We start from the raw sequence: 18,156 nt of genomic DNA on the forward strand, positions 1-18,156 counted from the left end.
AACAAAATAAATTATGCATTGTGCTTTTTAAAAATTCCTGGGGACAAAAGTGATTCGATCAATTTAAGATCCAATGAAGATGGCACTTTAATCTACTACCTCTGCTCTGCATATCAATGAGTTGTGTGCATGGTGGAGAGGAAGAGTTGCTGGAAGAACTCAAATAGATAAAAGATAATAGGACAGGGGAAGTTGTCAGTAAGTACCCAGAGAAGTGCTGGGAAAAATGACCCGAACTAGCCAGAATGAGAGACAGGATCTTCATGGAAATAAGGAAAAACTCCCAGATTAATCATTTGCCAACCATTGTAAAGAAAGCGTTTCAATCCCTGAGAAAAATGGAGCCAACATTAATAGAGGTGAGGATGACAGGCTCCGTAGAGAAGAACAGGAAAAGGCCTGTGGGAACTGGAGTTTAATACCCTGTATCCTAAGACATTGTGACATTACGTTATGACGCAGCAGGCGAAATTACGGATGAAGGATGGATCCCAGGACGGGGGACCTGGGGAAAATAAGAGCAGCATGTCCTGGGTAAGTGAGGGCATGAAAAACTAAAAGCAGAGAGAAACTAGCTGGAGTGTAAATCCACAGTTAGAGTTGGCAAGAAATTTAATCAGAGAAAGCGCTTAGGAGTGAAGCAGAGAGACACTCCGAGGACAAAAACCAAGGAGCCCCGTGGCTCTCGGTGGATCTCACTGGGAGAAGATCTGGGGAGGTAATGAGGTGTGGGCAGTGTAATTGAGAAGGGAACAGGAGGGAACTGAGATACATGAATAACCAACGTAGGGTTAAGAGACCATTTGGCAATTATTTTGTAGTAACTGGCTGGTGATAATTGGAGCTAGGAAGAAAATGGGATCTGCGGGTGTGACTAGACCCAAAGCAAAGCAAACAGATAAAGAGCTGCAACTATGAACATTGCACTGGCATAGTCCAGTTGTAGATTTCAATACATAATCACAGTTTTATTTGCATCAACTTCATTATACTTTTCACAATTGCATCACTCCTCCCCCCCCCCCCCCAAGAAGTCTGGGAGTTAGATCTTGAACATGCAGTGTCTTGTTCTTTGTGCTTTTACACACACACCCCCACCACATGTACATGTTCACGCAATTGAGTTCAGATTGACATGTATCAATATTCAAATGGATGTGCCCTCTGTTCAATATGTGGTTCAGTTCTAGGTCTGGAAATGAGATGATCCTCTCTTTAAGAAACACACAATCTAGAAATGGAAGAGATGGCTCCTTTTAAAACAGCCTAGCAAGTTGGCAGTTGCTATCCTAGTAATGGAAACAGAGTAATGAGGGAACCTACAGAAGAGAAGCAATTAGCTGCCATGGACAGGAAGTGCCACACTATTCCATCCAATTAAATAATTTGTATAAAAGAAGAGTTGCTCCCTATCACATGCCTGGATTATCATTTGGAGTAAATGCATCTACATTAGTGGTCCTGCCATTGCTAGTTGCAGAGTGACTCCCATCTCTTGTTTCTCTTAACTCTGCCTTTACGCTTAGAAGGAATCTCTTCATTATACCTTACTTCTGAGTGTTCCAGTGGTTTCCTGCATAGTGTGCAGGTCCCACAACCTTCCTCCTGATGTTTGCAGCTGATGTGCCTCTTTGTCTTAAAAATAAATCCTGACTAAGTGTAAATAGTAAGATACATTTTTTTCTTCCTAGAATGTCTACAGTTTGTAGATAGATCATGGGATACTGCCATTCATGCACTCCATTATATTGAGGAATTAACATGGTCACAACGTTTTATCAGCAAACTTTTAAATTTGTTTACTCTTATTTTATTTATGCTACTTTTATTTTATTATTTTATTTTACTTTGGGTTAGATAGGGTTTGCTTTGGAGAAAATGAATAAGAAATACTGGAGGAAAAATAGAATTGCCTCCTGGGTTTTTTTCCACTCCAATACCCAAAACTCTTAATATTGCAGCTCCTGGAAAATAACAGGTGCTGCAGGTGCCTTTTCACATGATTTTGATTATTTAGGAGCCATTCAGTTCAATGCTGTGGCTATGGGACTGAATTTTTGGATACCTGGTGACAGAGTTTTATACAATAGGTGACACCCAACTTTAAAGTGACAGCTTTGATAATTCGTAGCTGATGATTACATTTCCTTTAGATGTGAGTGTCCACAGCACCATGAGTGCCATCGTGAGTGGCATGCTGGAAGGAAACAATTGCACAAATAAGCACTAGGCTTAATATTAGCAGCAAAGTTTCAACTTGGGCAATGTGCATCTGCCACAAAGAAAACACATGTGGCATGGTTTTATCATAAAAACATAAACTTTCTAAGGTGGTAATCTTACTGAGAAAATGTTTTTATCTTGAACTTATAGCCGTCATAAAAGCTACTCTGGAAATTCTTCAATGGCCCAGCATTCCACCTATTTTATATACTCTGTGTCCCACAAAAATCCAGTGAGTACTGAGGTATGAATATTCATCTCAAATATAAAAACATTAAAGCTATCTTGAACAATAGCTGCTAAGAGACAATTTTACATGGACTAGAAACACTCTCTCATTAATGCCTTCTACATGGTTGTTTTCCAGTACACATAGCCTGACTTACTGGAACAACAGATCCATTATAGATATAAGAGAAAAAAGTATTTCTGCAGAAACTACGTTTATATTTATTGATCCATATTAGTTAACCTCCTTTTAAAATATCTGTCAAAATAAAATAAAATAAATAAAATAAAATAAAATAAAATAAAATAAAATAAAATAAAATAAAACATTTGTCCATGCATCTCTTGCTAACTGAAAGTGAAGAAGTGGAATGGATTTGCTCAGGGGAAGCAAAGGAGGGAGGGAAGGAGGAGTGACACAGGTCTATGTGTATTTACCAGCCTGGGGACCTTGCAGGCAAAGCAGCACAGGCCTGAAGTGATAACTTTCAGGCCGATCACTTTCTTGTTCTGACTTGGGGAGGCCACTTCCTGCCTCTGAAATAGGCATCCCCCTATGTGAAATGGAATGATGGTATGTGCTTGAGCCACATCACAAGCTTGCTGAGAGAAGCGAGTGAGAACATTCTCCTGAAAGCACCCTGAGATGCCCAGAACAGCACCCTGCCCGGTTCTGACTCCAGGATTCACATGGGTGACTTTGGACTCATTTGCCTCACTTCTCTCTACCTGGTTTCCAGATCTGGAGAACCGTGGTGCTGAAATCATCTCCTCTTAAGGAGCTGTTGTGAGGATCGTATGAGATCATGTGTGTAAAACATTTAGCAAAGCACCAAATCTGCTGTCATAACCCAACAGATGACTCCATCATTATTCTTTCTGTCTAAGCATTGAAAGTTTACTGGGGAAGCAGTTTGACTGAATTGCAATCCTTTGCATTTCTTTGCAGTGTATGCTGTATACACGGGAATGGTTTTTATGGTTCTTACTGTGTCTTTGCCCTTAAATCACATGGATTTCGGCAGATGATTTCCATTCATTAGGGTGCTCCTGGAACAGTATTGTTTTTCGTAGCAGAGGGAGAGCTTGCTTCGTTGATCGATAGCAGCGAACCTCCCTGGGATTATGTCACGTGATGAAATAGGCATTAAAACAACAACTAATGGGCACCTCCTCTTTTTGTTGCTTGCCTTTGTTACAATCTCTCTGGTGCAATGCTCTTGGCATAACTCAGGCAGCCTGCTAGCAATGCCAAGGCTAGCACTGTGGTGAAGAAGTGAAACAAATCTCTGCTAAAAGTTTTAACCAGATTTCCTCCATTTAAAAATGATGATTTATGGTTACGAGTCCTCAGTTTAATATGCATTAAGAATTCAAATGCTATTGCGATAATTTTTTAGTAAAAGCTGCTTTTTAGGACTACCTTTGCACATTTTCTTCACAAGCAATAATTCTTCATCTGTGGAGTAATTTATTTCTTCTGGTTTTAATATGTTACAGATGAATGGTTGTATGTCTTTCCTGTTAGAGCATTACAAGACAGGCCACTTTTGCATTAGGCTGGTACTACAACAGATACCTGTGGTGCTCTTCATGGTTCATGTGGTACTAATTTAAATGGGAAGTTGCACATATTTCATTGAAACACTTGGTAAAGCCAGCTTTCACAGAAGGGTGCAAATGATGGACTGTTCTCTGTGTGCAGCCGAACTGCTTTAAATGTGTCAGAGAGGGTTATGGATCATTTCATTCACCCATCAACTCTGGTCCGCTGTGTGTACAAATCACAGCATAGTGTCATCCAACAGAACATTCCTGACAATACTAGAACATTTATAGTACTGCCATTTTTAATAGGAGTTCTGCAACCCCGCTTAAATAGTATTACCTCTTTAACACTTTCCTTCCTGACCCTTTGCTCCAGCTGGCTTGGCTGAGGTTGTAAGGTTGACTGGGGTTTATTATCACCATTTAGTCTTGGTTAGAGAGTGTTTGGGTAAATCTCACCTCACACCACAGTTGGGTCCTAACTTGAGCGATACCTATACTCCTATTAGGTGCTATATGTACCTCTTTCTTTTATCAAAAGCAATGCACTGATGTCTCCGTGGTTTGTTCTCAGGCACAGTGCCCCATAGCATCTCAAACAGGCAGCTCTGGTTTCCAATAAATAAATTGAATAAGTGGACTGTAAGTGTTATTTGATTACTAAATCCCTTGCTTTGCCTTTAGTATTATTAGCTAAGAAAACTAAAGCATTCCATGATTATAATTTTTTTCCTAATTGTGAGACTCTGTCAATTGTTTTAAGATTTTGTTTTATTAGGATAAAACAGCTTGGGGACTACTGAAAATAAGTGTATTGAGGTCTGTTTTCCCCAGCTTAAATTATAGGCTTCTGGACAATTGGGCAAAAACCCGACTCAAAATGAAATGACAAAGATCCCACCTAACACTGTCTATACTGCCATCACGAAAGAGAGAGATACATCACATGTATTTTGGGAACTCATGGCATTGTTTATATATATATTTTTTACTTGAAGTGTAATTGGCATACAACATTATATTCATTTCAGGCTATTATTTATGTTTGGATGCTTATTTCAGCTGCCTGGCTAGTGATACGAGTAGTTGCTTTTATGTAAATTGGTAAAGAAATGTGGTTTACAAGTTAAAGCTCATTGCTGACTGAAAGAATCTAAGACAAGTTTTAAAAATGATATTATAAATATGGAGAACACTAAAAAGGCAAGATGAAGCAGATTGGCTGATATCCCTGGGATTCTATGTAAAATACTAATCCAGGTCCTGGAGTAAGACTGTTTTGTTGGAGTAAATGGAGTCAGACATAATGCAAACATTCAGAGATCACCTGCTAGGCAACCCTCAGAATTGAAAAATTACAACCTCAGGTAAAAAGTAAGCAACATCCTTCAAAAAAAAAAAAAAAAAAAAGTAAGCAACAGATATTATTCATAATTCTTAGAAATTAGCTTTGCCTTAGCCGCTGTATTTATTTACTGGAATAAACAGGAGCAAAATTACCCGAAGAAGGGTTCTATTTGGGATGCATGGGTGGCTTGGGGGTTAAGCGTCTCCCTTCAGCTCAGGTCATGATCCTGAGGTCCTGGGATCAAGTCTCGCATCAGGCTCCCTGCAGGGAGCCTGCTTCTCCCTCTGCCTATGTTTTTCCTCTCTCTGTGTCTCTCATGAAAGAATAAATAAAATATTTTTAAAAAGAAGGGCTCTATTTGGAGCATGACTCTCTCAAATTTGAGGTTTATTGTATCATGAAATCTGTGAGCCAATGACCCTTATTTTCCAGTTCTCTTTTGAGGTGAATATTTAGTCAGTGTATGCACTGTTAGTTTCAGTCAATAATATGAATATGACAAAAATTGGAAGAGTAATGCCATCCTGTGGCCTCCAGGGAGATTCTGGCTGTGGTAGGACCTCAACTGCACAGCTTCTTGAAATGAGATGGAAATAGTGGGATCTATCATGAAGAAGGAAAGAGGACCTTGAAAATCCAGCCTGGGGGATCCCTGGGTGGCGCAGCGGTTTGGCGCCTGCCTTTGGCCCAGGACGCGATCCTGGAGACCCGGGATCGAATCCCACATCAGGCTCCCGGTGCATGGAGCCTGCTTCTCCCTCTGCCTATGTCTCTGCCTCTCTCTCTCTCTCTGTGACTATCATAAATAAATAAAAATTAAAAAAAAAAACTTTAAAAAAAAAAAAAAAAAGAAAATCCAGCCTGTAGCAAAGCATTAGAACATCCTAGCAGTCAATGAAATTTTAAGGTGAAAATACTCTGTGATTGTGGGATAGGAAACACAAATATTTTCCTGTGTAATTAAAGTAAACGGAAAGATAACTATTGATCCCTCAACCATTTCTGTTAAGGCAAGTGATACAGTAATTTGGTATTGCTTAGAATCAGGAAAGAACTATTCTCCAAATATATCTGAAGCATGCTTTCTCCCAAATAAATGAATATGCTACTGATCAATGACATCGAAGTATCAGGAAAATCAGTATATTCAGTATTCTTCTGTTGTTTCCTTGAGTCGTCAGGGTCCAGAAGTGGTCTCCAGAGATCGTTGAGGTGAGGAGAGTTTAAGAGGTCTTGGGTGGAGGGCACCTGGGTGGCTCAGATAGTTAAGCATCTGCCTTCGGCTCAGGACATTATCCTGGGATCCGGGGATCGAGGCCCACATCTGGCTCCCTGCTCAGCCTACTTCTCCCTCTCCCTGTGCTTCTCTCCCTATTCCTTCTCTCCTTCTCTCTCTCTCATAAATAAAATCTTTAGGAAAAAAAAGAGGTATAGGTGGGATTCGGGGAACAAATAATAGTGTTACTGCCTCTGGTCTACCTCCCCTCAGAGGCCAGAAAAGGGAAGAGGCTCACAGGACAGAAGTCCTTGCAAAGGTGAAGACAGACTGGTAGCAAAAGTGGCGTATGGGCCCAAACTGGGATAAAGCCTCCCCCAACTTGTCTGTTTCTCAACCCTCTCATCCAGACTGGGGCCTCTCATTGGCAGAACCCTACTTGAAGCCAGAGAACAGCCCATGGAGGTTAGCTTCCAAGCACAAAGCCAGGCAGACAAGTGTGGAATAGCCATCTGGCTGGAGAGAGAGGGAACTCACAAAACAACAGGCAAAATAGCCACATAGGAAAGCAATATAATTTAATTATCTCTGTTAGATAAGCCAAACAACCACAACCAAAACACTCTTATAGTCACCTTTTCTTCCCATCCTTGTCTTTGGCTGTTTAAATCCTTAAAATCACCTTACAGAGCCCTATTTGGGCAGGTGGCATGTTAGAGCCTATGGCTTTTCTCTACTGAGGTTCCTCATCTGAATTATGGAACACAAAACATAATTTTAGGTCATTTTCTCAAGTCTCCCAAGATTCATGACTGCTCCCACCTGAAGGAATGGGAGAAAAAATAATTTATTACATATGGTGAATGCTATTAGCATTAGTATTTGATTTCCCAGAAGAACCCAGAGGATAAATGCCAGAGAGCCAATGTTCTGGATCTTTGATGGAACTCCTGATATGTGAGTGGCTCCTTTTCTGACAGAGGTCCCATTCTGTCACTACTGGACTCTCTTGTTGGTGAAAACACATCATGGCTTTGCTACATCTTGTGAAAATAAATGTTTTCAATAGAAATACCTCATTTCCCTGTGTCTAATGCAGAGCAGGGGCAAACTGGTGGATGAGCAAGTGAGTGAATGAATGAATACATTGACGTTTGGGCTGCTAAGTGAGGTCAGAAACCAACTCTCAACTAAAACATGGAAGCAACTTGAAAGAAAATCGTGGACACACAACTTATAATGGGCTTTATTTTGGTGATTTAAAGAATCAATTTGGAGAGGTACTTAAATATCTCTTTAAAAGGAGCAACACAGTCTTTCCTTTAATACCATCATTCCACTCATGTGTTTGTCATGATTTTTTTTTTTTGCATTCCATTTATTTCCTTCCTGTGTCTTGAGTCGGTTAACTTCCTTAAATGGCCAATTTTCTAACTTTGAGTGTCATTTGAATCCATGTGTTGGCCACTTTCCCAATCCTTCCAAACATAAGTGCTCAAATTTAATAAAATGCATGGCTTCCCATCTGTGTTTTAATATCAAACTTCTAGAGAAATCAACATGTGAAGTATGTTCAAGGCTGTCAGAAAACATGGTCATGTTAGGGTGAAAAATTGAAAGAAAGATTTGAGGAGGAACCAAAGCAGAGAAGGCCTGTGTGTTCCTTCTCGGGCTCTGATTTTTCTATGGCTGTGCGGCAGCACTGAAAGGCAGCTAACACTCCCCATTGAATAGGGAAGGGCATAAATTCAAGCCCTGAATGTGTGAACTGCATTGTACCCTCTTTGTGAGCATTTCTGAATGCTACCCTGTTGTAAGCATTTAATTTCATTCTATAATAATTCAGTTGCCAAAGTCTTTGTCCTGGCTGCCTAACATATGCCCCAAAGGCTTGTTTCTTGCAAGCAGATGCCATTAAATATGTTTATTAAGCTTAAAGATAGAAAATACTACCTAAACCTGCATGTATGTTGTATTACAGTTTCAAAATTTAATGAAATATTCCCTTAAGAAAGTATTACATTGATTTCTATGTGGCATCAAATCATAGGCTTCCATAATTTCAAGAACTAATTAAGCAGATAGAAAGTAGTGCCTGTGGCTTAATCCTGTGATAAATCTGCATGAGCCCCAGACATGGGGGCATCTCTCCTTTGAATTTGCATTGGATCGACAAAATAAACTAAGTTCTGGAAGAAATACTTATTGTATAATTATAGTTTAAATATATGCACTAAAGTAATTATTTCAGTAAACAGGACTTGCAGACAATTCATGGAACTACAAGAAAAGGAAGAGCTGTGAATTCTGTAAACTGTAAATGCTTTTCCTTAGAAAGAATGTGCAATAAGCAGGTTAGAATTGGCGAAATTCCTAAGCAGTGAGAAAATCTCTCACTTGTTTCCCATTGATATGCCACAAAAGAACCAAACTTGGAAACCAATGTGGTTTTTCGGGAATAACTGAATAGAACCCTCAGGGGCATGCCGTTTTCAGGAGTTGGCACGTTGTTCAGTTTTGTCCAATTATCAATAAGTGAGAGGGATTAGCTGTTGGTAATAGCGCAATGGATAAAAGGCTCAGGTCATAAGCAGTGAATTTTGAAAAGTGAGAGTGTACTTAGGGGGGGAAAGCTTTTCTAAATTAGCAATAAAATGAGATGATTAGGTTAACTGTTTAGTTTCTAAAGTAGGTAAATCCTGGTGATATGAATTATACCCTGAGTGGTATGTCAAGGTTCATCTAACTTTTATTTCCTTACTGAAAAATAATCACTTAGGCCTTCGTCTAACAGGCAACAGAAGACCCCGAGTAAAATTTAAAATGCCTTTGGAAATGGCAGAAAATGACCTTGAGGAGAGAAAAGGACAAAGACAAACAGAGGAAAGCAAAACTCTGAATGGTTAATATAAAGTTTAGATTCAGATTAATGATTTTCTTTGTTTAAATGCCAGTGCTTGTATTCACATGAAAATCTGTCCTTAAAAGTACAGTTAGAATGCATCAATCCTTAAATGCTGCATACCAGAGATAAATGAAAACTCATTGTGCCAAAAAAATGTTGATTTATGGCTGGCAGGAGCTGACTACTAGCTTTTCTATCATCATTTTGGGGTATCAGTTTAACAAGAAAAATGTGCAAAGATAATTAAGAGAGGCAGAAAATTATGAATTTAGAATGCATTTTGAGACGTTTCTAACCATCCACACTATTCACATGGCATGAACTAAAGATTAAAGGCAAAAAGAGGTGAAAACACTTTTAGTTTATTCCTCAGTCATTTAAAATTAACCTGTATTCACAGTACTTCAGTGGATCATATTTGCCTCTAGGAGGTGATCCAGACTTGATTGGGGTGGAGGTGGGGGGTCACGATCAAAGCCGTCCAGCTTCACTGATGTCCTAGTACATGTGACATTTCACCATCTTGCAAACACACTCTTCAATAACATCAGGAAGATCCAAGAAGTGTTACTTGTTGTTGTTTCCTTTTTTTTTTTTTTAGAGCTTTCCAAATGCACAGAGAAAGCACACAGTTAATATTTGTAAAAGCTTAGCAATAGAAACCCCAGCCAATGGAACATTATGTGAGATCTGACATCACGTGTTGTATAATTAACCGACGAAGTCCACCAGGCATTCTCTCTTTTGTATTGTGTAAGACATAGCAGTAGTTGCAAATCCAATTCACAAGCTGTCTGAATGAATAATTTGTGGGAGGAGTGAGGAGAGAGATGCTAGTATTGTAATATATTTTCATTTAAAAATGCCACCTTTTCTGCAAGCTGGGCCCCTGGACTTGGCGAGTTTCACTTCAGTACATAGAAATTGATACTTCAAGTTAAGTTAACTCTCTAAACAACACCACAAACATGGAAATGTCCGATGGGTGTTTCGTCGTTAAAAATGACTAATTTAGTGAGCTGTCTCTTAACTCATTTTTTTTTTTTAATTGTAATGAGTGTGCCTAGCAAGGAGATTAAGGAGCTACTTCTGTCTGCTTTGTCTCTGAGATTTGATCTACAAGGGGAAAAAAAAATTGGAATAAGACAGATGGGGGATTCTGTTTTATGGAGAATCTCCTGGTGTTACATAGTTTCAGTATCTTAAAATTCAGTATATTTGAAATTAACTATATTGGTGCTAGAAAAAGAAATGCATAATGTTACCCTTTTATCAACAATTGCCCCGCCTACTCCAAGTCACCCTCTTACCCTCTACTGCAGTGACCTGTTAGTAGTACAAATAGTACATCTCTCTCTATATATATATATGCATTTAGTTAGTGGACAATCTCCTTTTGACCACTTAAGATATAATTAAGCCTTTGTTGGAAAAGAATATGTCCTTATGTAAAGTTTGAAATTTAGGCTAAAGGTTTGGTATATTTTAGGTATATAGCCTGGGACATGGCAAACATTTGCTAAACAACTCATGCTCATTGGCAAGCATTTTATGAATAGAGATAAGACACTTACACAAAACAAATATAAGAGAATTCGGAGGGAGGAGGGAAGTGCTGTTTGTTGTTGGAGTAAATGAACTTTAAGTAATAGAATCATTTATTCTGTATGGAAAACCTCCAAAGACTGAAGTCAAGAATGCCAGAAAGAACACCAAAGTTCACTTGTTTCAAGAGTTTGCATGTATATTTGACAGACTTTTTTTTTTTTTTTTTTTGTGCTGGGCACATGGTAAACAAGGAGATGGCCTGCTGCATGCCCCCAAACCCTCTAAACTATGACTCTTGTTAATGAACTGCGAAAATGTGCGGTGCATTGCACCAGACACCACACACACCACCTGAGCCTCAGCATTACCCTCCAAGGTAGGTACAATTAAACTTAATTGATATGTGAAGACAGTAAGGTTTAGATAGCAGCAGTAACTTGCCCACATCCACAGTCAGTGGAATACCATAGCACGGTAAGCAAGTTCATATACTTTTCCATTACTACTAAAGGATAAGACTAAAGCCTTGCCCTTGGAAGCCTAATGGGAGAAGAGGAACAAACTTCTCAAAGGGAATGCACACCCATGTGAAAATTGCTCTAGTCACAGACTCCTAGGCTTTCAGATAATAGCACAATGCAAGAAGATGTGAAGTTCAGAGTTAATTCTGAAGGATAAGTAAGAATTTCCCAGAAACATGGAGCAAGAGGGCAGTTTGTAGGCCAACTAGCAAGCATGGCGATGTTGATTTCTGTGGAATGCATACATTGTGAGGGCAAAATGGCTTACTGAAGCCCAGACAGTATCATGACTTTTGTTTTTTATACTATCCCATGATTTGAGAAAAATATTTCAGGGGGCACCCAGGTGGCTCAATTGGTGAAGGGGCTGACTTGATTTCAACTCAGGGCATGATCTTGGGGTCCTGGGATGGAGCCCCAAGTCAGGCTCTGTGCTCAGCGGGGAGTCTGCTTGAGATTCTCTCTTCCTCTCCCTTTGCCCCTCTCCCTGCTTGCACATGTGCACATGTTCTCTCTCTTTCAAATAAATAAATCTTTTTAAAAAATCTTTTAAAAGTAAAAAATACTTCAAATTCACTCATATAGGACAAGCAGATAGATGTACATTTCAACTCCCCTCTCTCTCTTTTTCTCACTCTCATATCATTATATGTATATATATTTGTGATATACATAAAATTACAGATGAGTAAATTCTCCTTTCCATAGAGAGGTAGACAGTTGTCCTTTCATTCAGTTCAGAGAGTTCAGATAAGCTGTTCTTATTGTTGTTGCTTTTCTTTTATTAAAAATTTACCATTATTTATTGTGAATGGTAATGTAGTTTAAGGCAGTCTATCATTACAAGCTAAGGATCACAGCTAATATATTAAACCTGCGTAATCCGGGTTATATTAATATAACCGGTTATAATATATTAATAATTCATCTCACCTTAAGAACAAATTAATTTTATTTCAAAAAGTCAACTTCTCTAAAGAAGTCCATTCTCACTATACCTTTAGCTCATTTCCATTCTTCCTTATGTATATAATTGTGCTTTCAAATAGCTGCAAACATTTGGAAGTTCCATCTTGGCATACTATCCTTGACAATGTTGAGTTCTTGATGTAAGCATCGGATTCTTTAATCATTATGTTTAACTTTCTGTTAAAAGATAACATTAATACAGAAACAATTTCAGATTATAAATGGAGAGCTCAGTGAATTTGCACTGAGTGGGAGGGCCATCCAGATAAAGAAAAAGACCATCACCTAACCTAGAAGGTTCCTTACAAGCATTCTTCATTTTTTCCTATAGCTTCTCCATGGTGTCATTATATTTTCTGTAGTTCCTATAAATTGACTGTTGTATCTAGAGGCTTAATCAGATCTCTTTGTTCTCTTTCCTTCCCTGCCCCTCTTCTCCCCTTTCTTTCCCTTTTTGGGGGCTATTTAATTCAAAGTACTATGGGTCTCCATCAAGAGGCATATTATATTGAATTCTCCCTGTTTGTGAAGTGAGCAACCACTGCAATGAATGTGAAATTCCATTATTTTGTCAGGGATTGAAAATATTCATATTCTAATTTTGTCATTTCTTATTCATTTCTTATTTGGAATAATTCAGTAAATAGTACATGCGTATTTGTTTTAATATTGTTGCTTTGATATCTTCATCAACTTAATGACTTAAATATATTCAATATGTTTCAATTCATTGCCTTTATATTTATTGATGTTCAAATTATCCCATTATTTGTAATGAGGACCCTTACAGTTGACACAGCCCTTTTGACATGACCCTCTGTCATCTTTGTTAGATTCCTTATTATCTTGTTTGATAAGCTCTTCATGCTTATTTTGTATATCCCTACTCTCTTCTCAGGGAGCACTGGAGGTAGTATTAGAAGTCAATGTTTTGGGTGCTGGGGTGCTCGTGATAACTGAATTAGTCATTGTTTCTAGGCATTTTCACTGGGCAAAGGAAGGACAGAACTAAATATATCACAGGTTGATACTGATACTAGCAAATGAAATTCAGGATTATAAACTCGCTTTTACTTAGACTCCTCCATATTACAACTTTATTTTGTCCTTCCTCCCCAGTGGGTTCCCATTCTCAATGACCTTGGGAATAATGAAATCAGCATACCTTATGTTATTCATTTACCACATCATCTATGATACACATAACAGTTTTATAAAAATAATACTGACACTACCACCAAGAATATAATTACAAGAAACAGTTTAAGATTTCTTTTTCATATTCTCAGTGCACTAACAACGTACAGTTAATTACTATTTTAAAGTTTTAAAGTTTTTTTACATCATTCTTACCTGATAGTTATAACACTAATCGAATGCATATTTACATTCATGGCTTCTTAAAATTTAGGGATTGTTTTTAGAATTTAATTTTCTTTTACAATTATATATTTGAATGATTCCGACATCAAATTTCAGTAAAACATAGTATATAAAAGAAATCCTCTAAAGGCATTCCTATAAGAAGCTACTTTAAAGCTACCACTTGGGTAACACAGTCGTTAAGCGTCCAGCTCTTGGTTTGGCTCAGGTCATGATGTCAGGGTCGTGAGATAGAGCTCCACATTGAGCCCTGCACTGGGCGGCGTCTGCCTGAGATTCTCTTTCCCTCTCCCTCAATCCTCCTGCTCATGCTGTCTCTCTCTCTCTCTCAAATAAATAAATAAATCTTCAAAAAAAATAAAAATAAAAATGCTTTTACAATTTAGCTTTTTATTTTTTGAAAATATAATTGTACATCTGTATCTGCCTATTATCTATCCTCTTGTCTGTCTATCTATATCTCCCTTCCTACCTAGTTATCTCCTTTCATAAATAGTAGCACACTATACATACTTTTTTCTACTTTGATTCACACTTACTAAATAGCTTGGAGATTGCTCATTAATATATATAGTAATATTCATTATTTATTTTCACAACTTCCTAAAGTCCACTGTGTGAATGTGCTAGAATTGATTTGGTTGGTCCAGTTGGAATGATGGACATTTGAGTTGTTTCCAGTCTTTTGCTCTGTTTTCTGCAGTGAACATCCTTGTGCATAAGTCTTCCAATATTTTTTGCGAGGCTAAATTTTAGGCAGTTTGCTAAAATTGGGACTACAAAGGCAAATGTAGGTGCATATGCACTTTTGCTGGAGATTGCTAAACTCTTCTTCATGGAATTTGTAACATTTTTATACCTACTAGCAATGTATAAAAGTCTCATCAACAGAAGGTTTTACTGATTTTTTTTTTTCATTTCACCAACTAATAGATGAGAAATGATTTCTAGGTATGGGTACTTTAGAATGCAATCTTTTGGGGATGCCTGGGTGCCTCAGCAGTTGAGTGTCTGCCCTTGATTCAGGCCATGATCCTGGGTTCCCAGATTGAGTCCCGCATTGGGCTGCCCACAAGAGCCTTCTTCTCCCTCTGCCTGTGTCTCTGCTTCTCTCTGTGTGTGTGTGTGTGTGTGTCTCATGAATAAATAAATAAATCTTAAAAAAAAGAACTGCAATTTTTCTATCATGAATAAAGTTAAGTATCATTTTGTAAAGTTAAGAGCAATTTGAATTTTTCTGTTGATTGCATCTTTATTTTTACAAATGTAATTAGAAACAAGCCATTTGTTTTCTTTCAAATATTTTTATTTATTTATTTGAGAAAGAGAGACAGTAAGCACACAGAGAGGGGGAGAGAGAGAAGAATCTCAAGGTGAGTGTGAAGTCTGACACAGGGCTCCATCCCATGATCCTGAGATCGTGACCTAAGCCAAAATCAAAATCCAGATGCTCAACTGAATGGGCCACCTGGATGCCCCAGAAACAAACCATTTCAATAATATTCACAAATATGTACACATACCACATATGTATGTGCACTAATGCATATATGTACATATACACATGTGTAGAGTGGGAAATATATGTGAACATATGCATACATGCATATGCACATGTATGTGAATATATATTTATTAGCATCTATTTCTAAGTTACTACTTACTGCACACAGGGGTGTGTTTTGTATTTGTGAATCATTGAGCTATAAACTCACTATTCTTGTGCTTTCTTGTGTTTGTGATAAACTCCTCTGTAAAATGTAAAAACAAATATAATAAAATAGAAATTAATGAATTTTTCCCTAATGTAATCAGAATATTAGAAAAGCCAGTATGTTGCTTAATTGGGAAAAGCCAGAATCTTTCCCATTAAATCAAGAATAAGACTAGGTTGTCCATAATTCCCACTATTTAATATTACAGTGAAGTAAACTAGTAGATATGTCTTTCCCATCTTTCGTATCAGGGACACATGATACCAATATGATTTATCATTAGTGGTGTTTACCTTGATCACCAGTTAAAACAGCCTGATTTCTCTACTGCAAAATTACCAGTTTTCTCAAATTACTAGTTTTCCACTCTCTTCTCATTCAAAGTAAGTCACTCAGTCCAGATCTTGCTCAAGTAGACAGACGTTGAATCCCATCTCGTGCTGGGAACAGCTTCAATGAATTGTGGCCGTGTATGAAAACAACCAAGCAATTGGTAAATATAGGGGAGATATTTTGAGGCTTTGCAAGCATACTATATCCTTTAAAGTTTCTCCAACTAATTTCAACATTGCCTGATGCCATGTTACTGTGGTATTCTAGTAGAAAATTTCCACTTAGTGATATTTAGTTTCTTCTTTCACTTATAATCAAATATTATATTTAATATTCTTCACATTTCCGGCCTTGATCATGAAGACATCTTTCAGGTTGGCTTCTGTGTCCCATGGCATGCCTTCATCTTTTTTTTTTTTTTTTTAAGCAATTCTTTATTGTCTGGCACTACAAAACACTACAGTCTTGTCTAGTGTCTTGTGTTTTCTCCTTCCCGGAGCTACATTTAGGCCTTTCTCCAAAGAGCCTTGGTTTCTTTTAATGAAGAATGTATAAGAAACCAACATCTGGGTGCTGGGTGTATATATGCTGCTACTGGGGTGTCGCTGTTTTTGGGACCCCTCAAGAGGCACAATTAGGACATATATGCATTTATACTAATCAGCATATACACTTCTATCTATAATTATTTCCACATCTGTTTATTTATTATACATTTGTATATTAAAGTGCATAGGAGTTAATACTGAAATCCCTGAATCTAATTCAGGCCCATGCATGGTCTATTCTAGCCTTTCTTTCTTGTTGCTTGTAATTTTTTCTCTGTTATAGAGAAACTTGGATTCTTATTGTCTAGATTTTATTTGCATGTATTTTTTACTTCTACTGTCCATGAGAAATTGTTTCTGAATTGTTAACCTGGACCATCTGAGAAACAAATTTAGCAACTTGATGGCAATGTTTATATGCAGACCTTTTTGTTTTCAACTTTATAACTTCAGGTTAAAGCACTTTTTTCCATGGTTGTTTAGTTCAACCTCTTTTTCCTCTGTTGCAGGATTGCAGAGTTCTTGTCTCATGGAGTCAAAAAATGAAATCTCACAGGCACAAAAGGATGAAGTGAAGTGAAAGTTTTTTAAGTGAAAGTGAGAAGAGAAAAAAAAAATCTGGAGTGAGAGGAGTACCAAATGAGTTGTTGTGAGGGCTTTTATGGATGATCTTTTATAGAAAACTGATCAGGGAATTTGGTCTCTAACATTTAAGACGAGCAAGGTGGATTTGTAACCATCATGTAAATATCTCATCCATATTTAGGACAAACAATGTAGATTCTATGTTCCCTTCTCTCTAGTTAATACCTCATCTATAACATTTCTCCATATGTAGGATTTCTGTGAGACTAGTTAGGGGAATTGGGGGCCTCCTATCTTCCCTGCCTTTACTTTAACCTATTCCTTACTCACCTCCACCCTCCTCCGTAGCATTATCACACATTTGTATTACAGTTAGAGCTATTTGTCACACTTCATTCAATCCTAGGATCACTGAATATCCTGGGTACTATGATTTTATCTGAGCACAGTTTAATTTGTTATTTTTGTGTGTGTGTGTACATTCTGTGGGTTTTGATAAACCCATAAAATAAGGTATCCACCACAGGAACCAGTTCCTTCACCCTAGATATTGGTTTTGGGGTTCCGTTGTAGTCACCTAATCTGCTTCTTCCAAACTCTGCCAGCCACTAGTCTATTTTCTATTCCTATAGTTTTATCTATTTTCAGAATGCCATAGTATGCAATATGGATCCTTAGAATTTAGCGACTTTCACTTAGAAAAATGTGTTTAACTTACATCAACGTTATTGTGTAATTCAGTTCTTATTATTGCTGAATTGTGTTGTATGAATGTAAATTTTCAATTAAGTTATGGAAGTAGGGATCCCTGGGTGGCGCAGCGGTTTGGCGCCTGCCTTTGGCCCAGGGCGCGATCCTGGAGACCTGGGATCGAATCCCACGTTGGGCTCCCTGCATGGAGCCTGCTCCTCCCTCAGCCTGTGTCTCTGCCTCTCTCTCTCTCTCTGTGACTATCATAAATAAATAAAAAAAATTAAAAAAAAAAGTTATGGAAGTAGCTTGGAGGTAATTATAGGTCATATGTAAGTGTATGATTATCTTCACAAGTGGCTCACAAATTGTTTTCACAGTGGCTGTACAATTTTG

The 18,156-nt window shown here is 37.9% G+C and overlaps 1 long non-coding RNA gene across 1 annotated transcript in view; it reads left to right on the plus strand.

The window, feature by feature from the left end:
* Positions 1-475: 475 nt before the first annotated feature.
* LOC140642272 (uncharacterized) overlaps positions 476-18,156 on the plus strand; it is a 33,784-nt gene continuing 16,103 nt past the window's right edge. The window contains exons 1-3 of the long non-coding RNA XR_012038761.1: positions 476-534; positions 2,374-2,467; positions 11,268-11,392. This is a non-coding gene — a long non-coding RNA (uncharacterized lncRNA). The remainder of the gene's footprint in view (positions 535-2,373; positions 2,468-11,267; positions 11,393-18,156) is intronic.

This window comes from Canis lupus, chromosome 11 (assembly GCF_048164855.1).
Source record: "Canis lupus baileyi chromosome 11, mCanLup2.hap1, whole genome shotgun sequence".
In the NCBI taxonomy this organism is placed as follows: domain Eukaryota; kingdom Metazoa; phylum Chordata; class Mammalia; order Carnivora; family Canidae; genus Canis; species Canis lupus.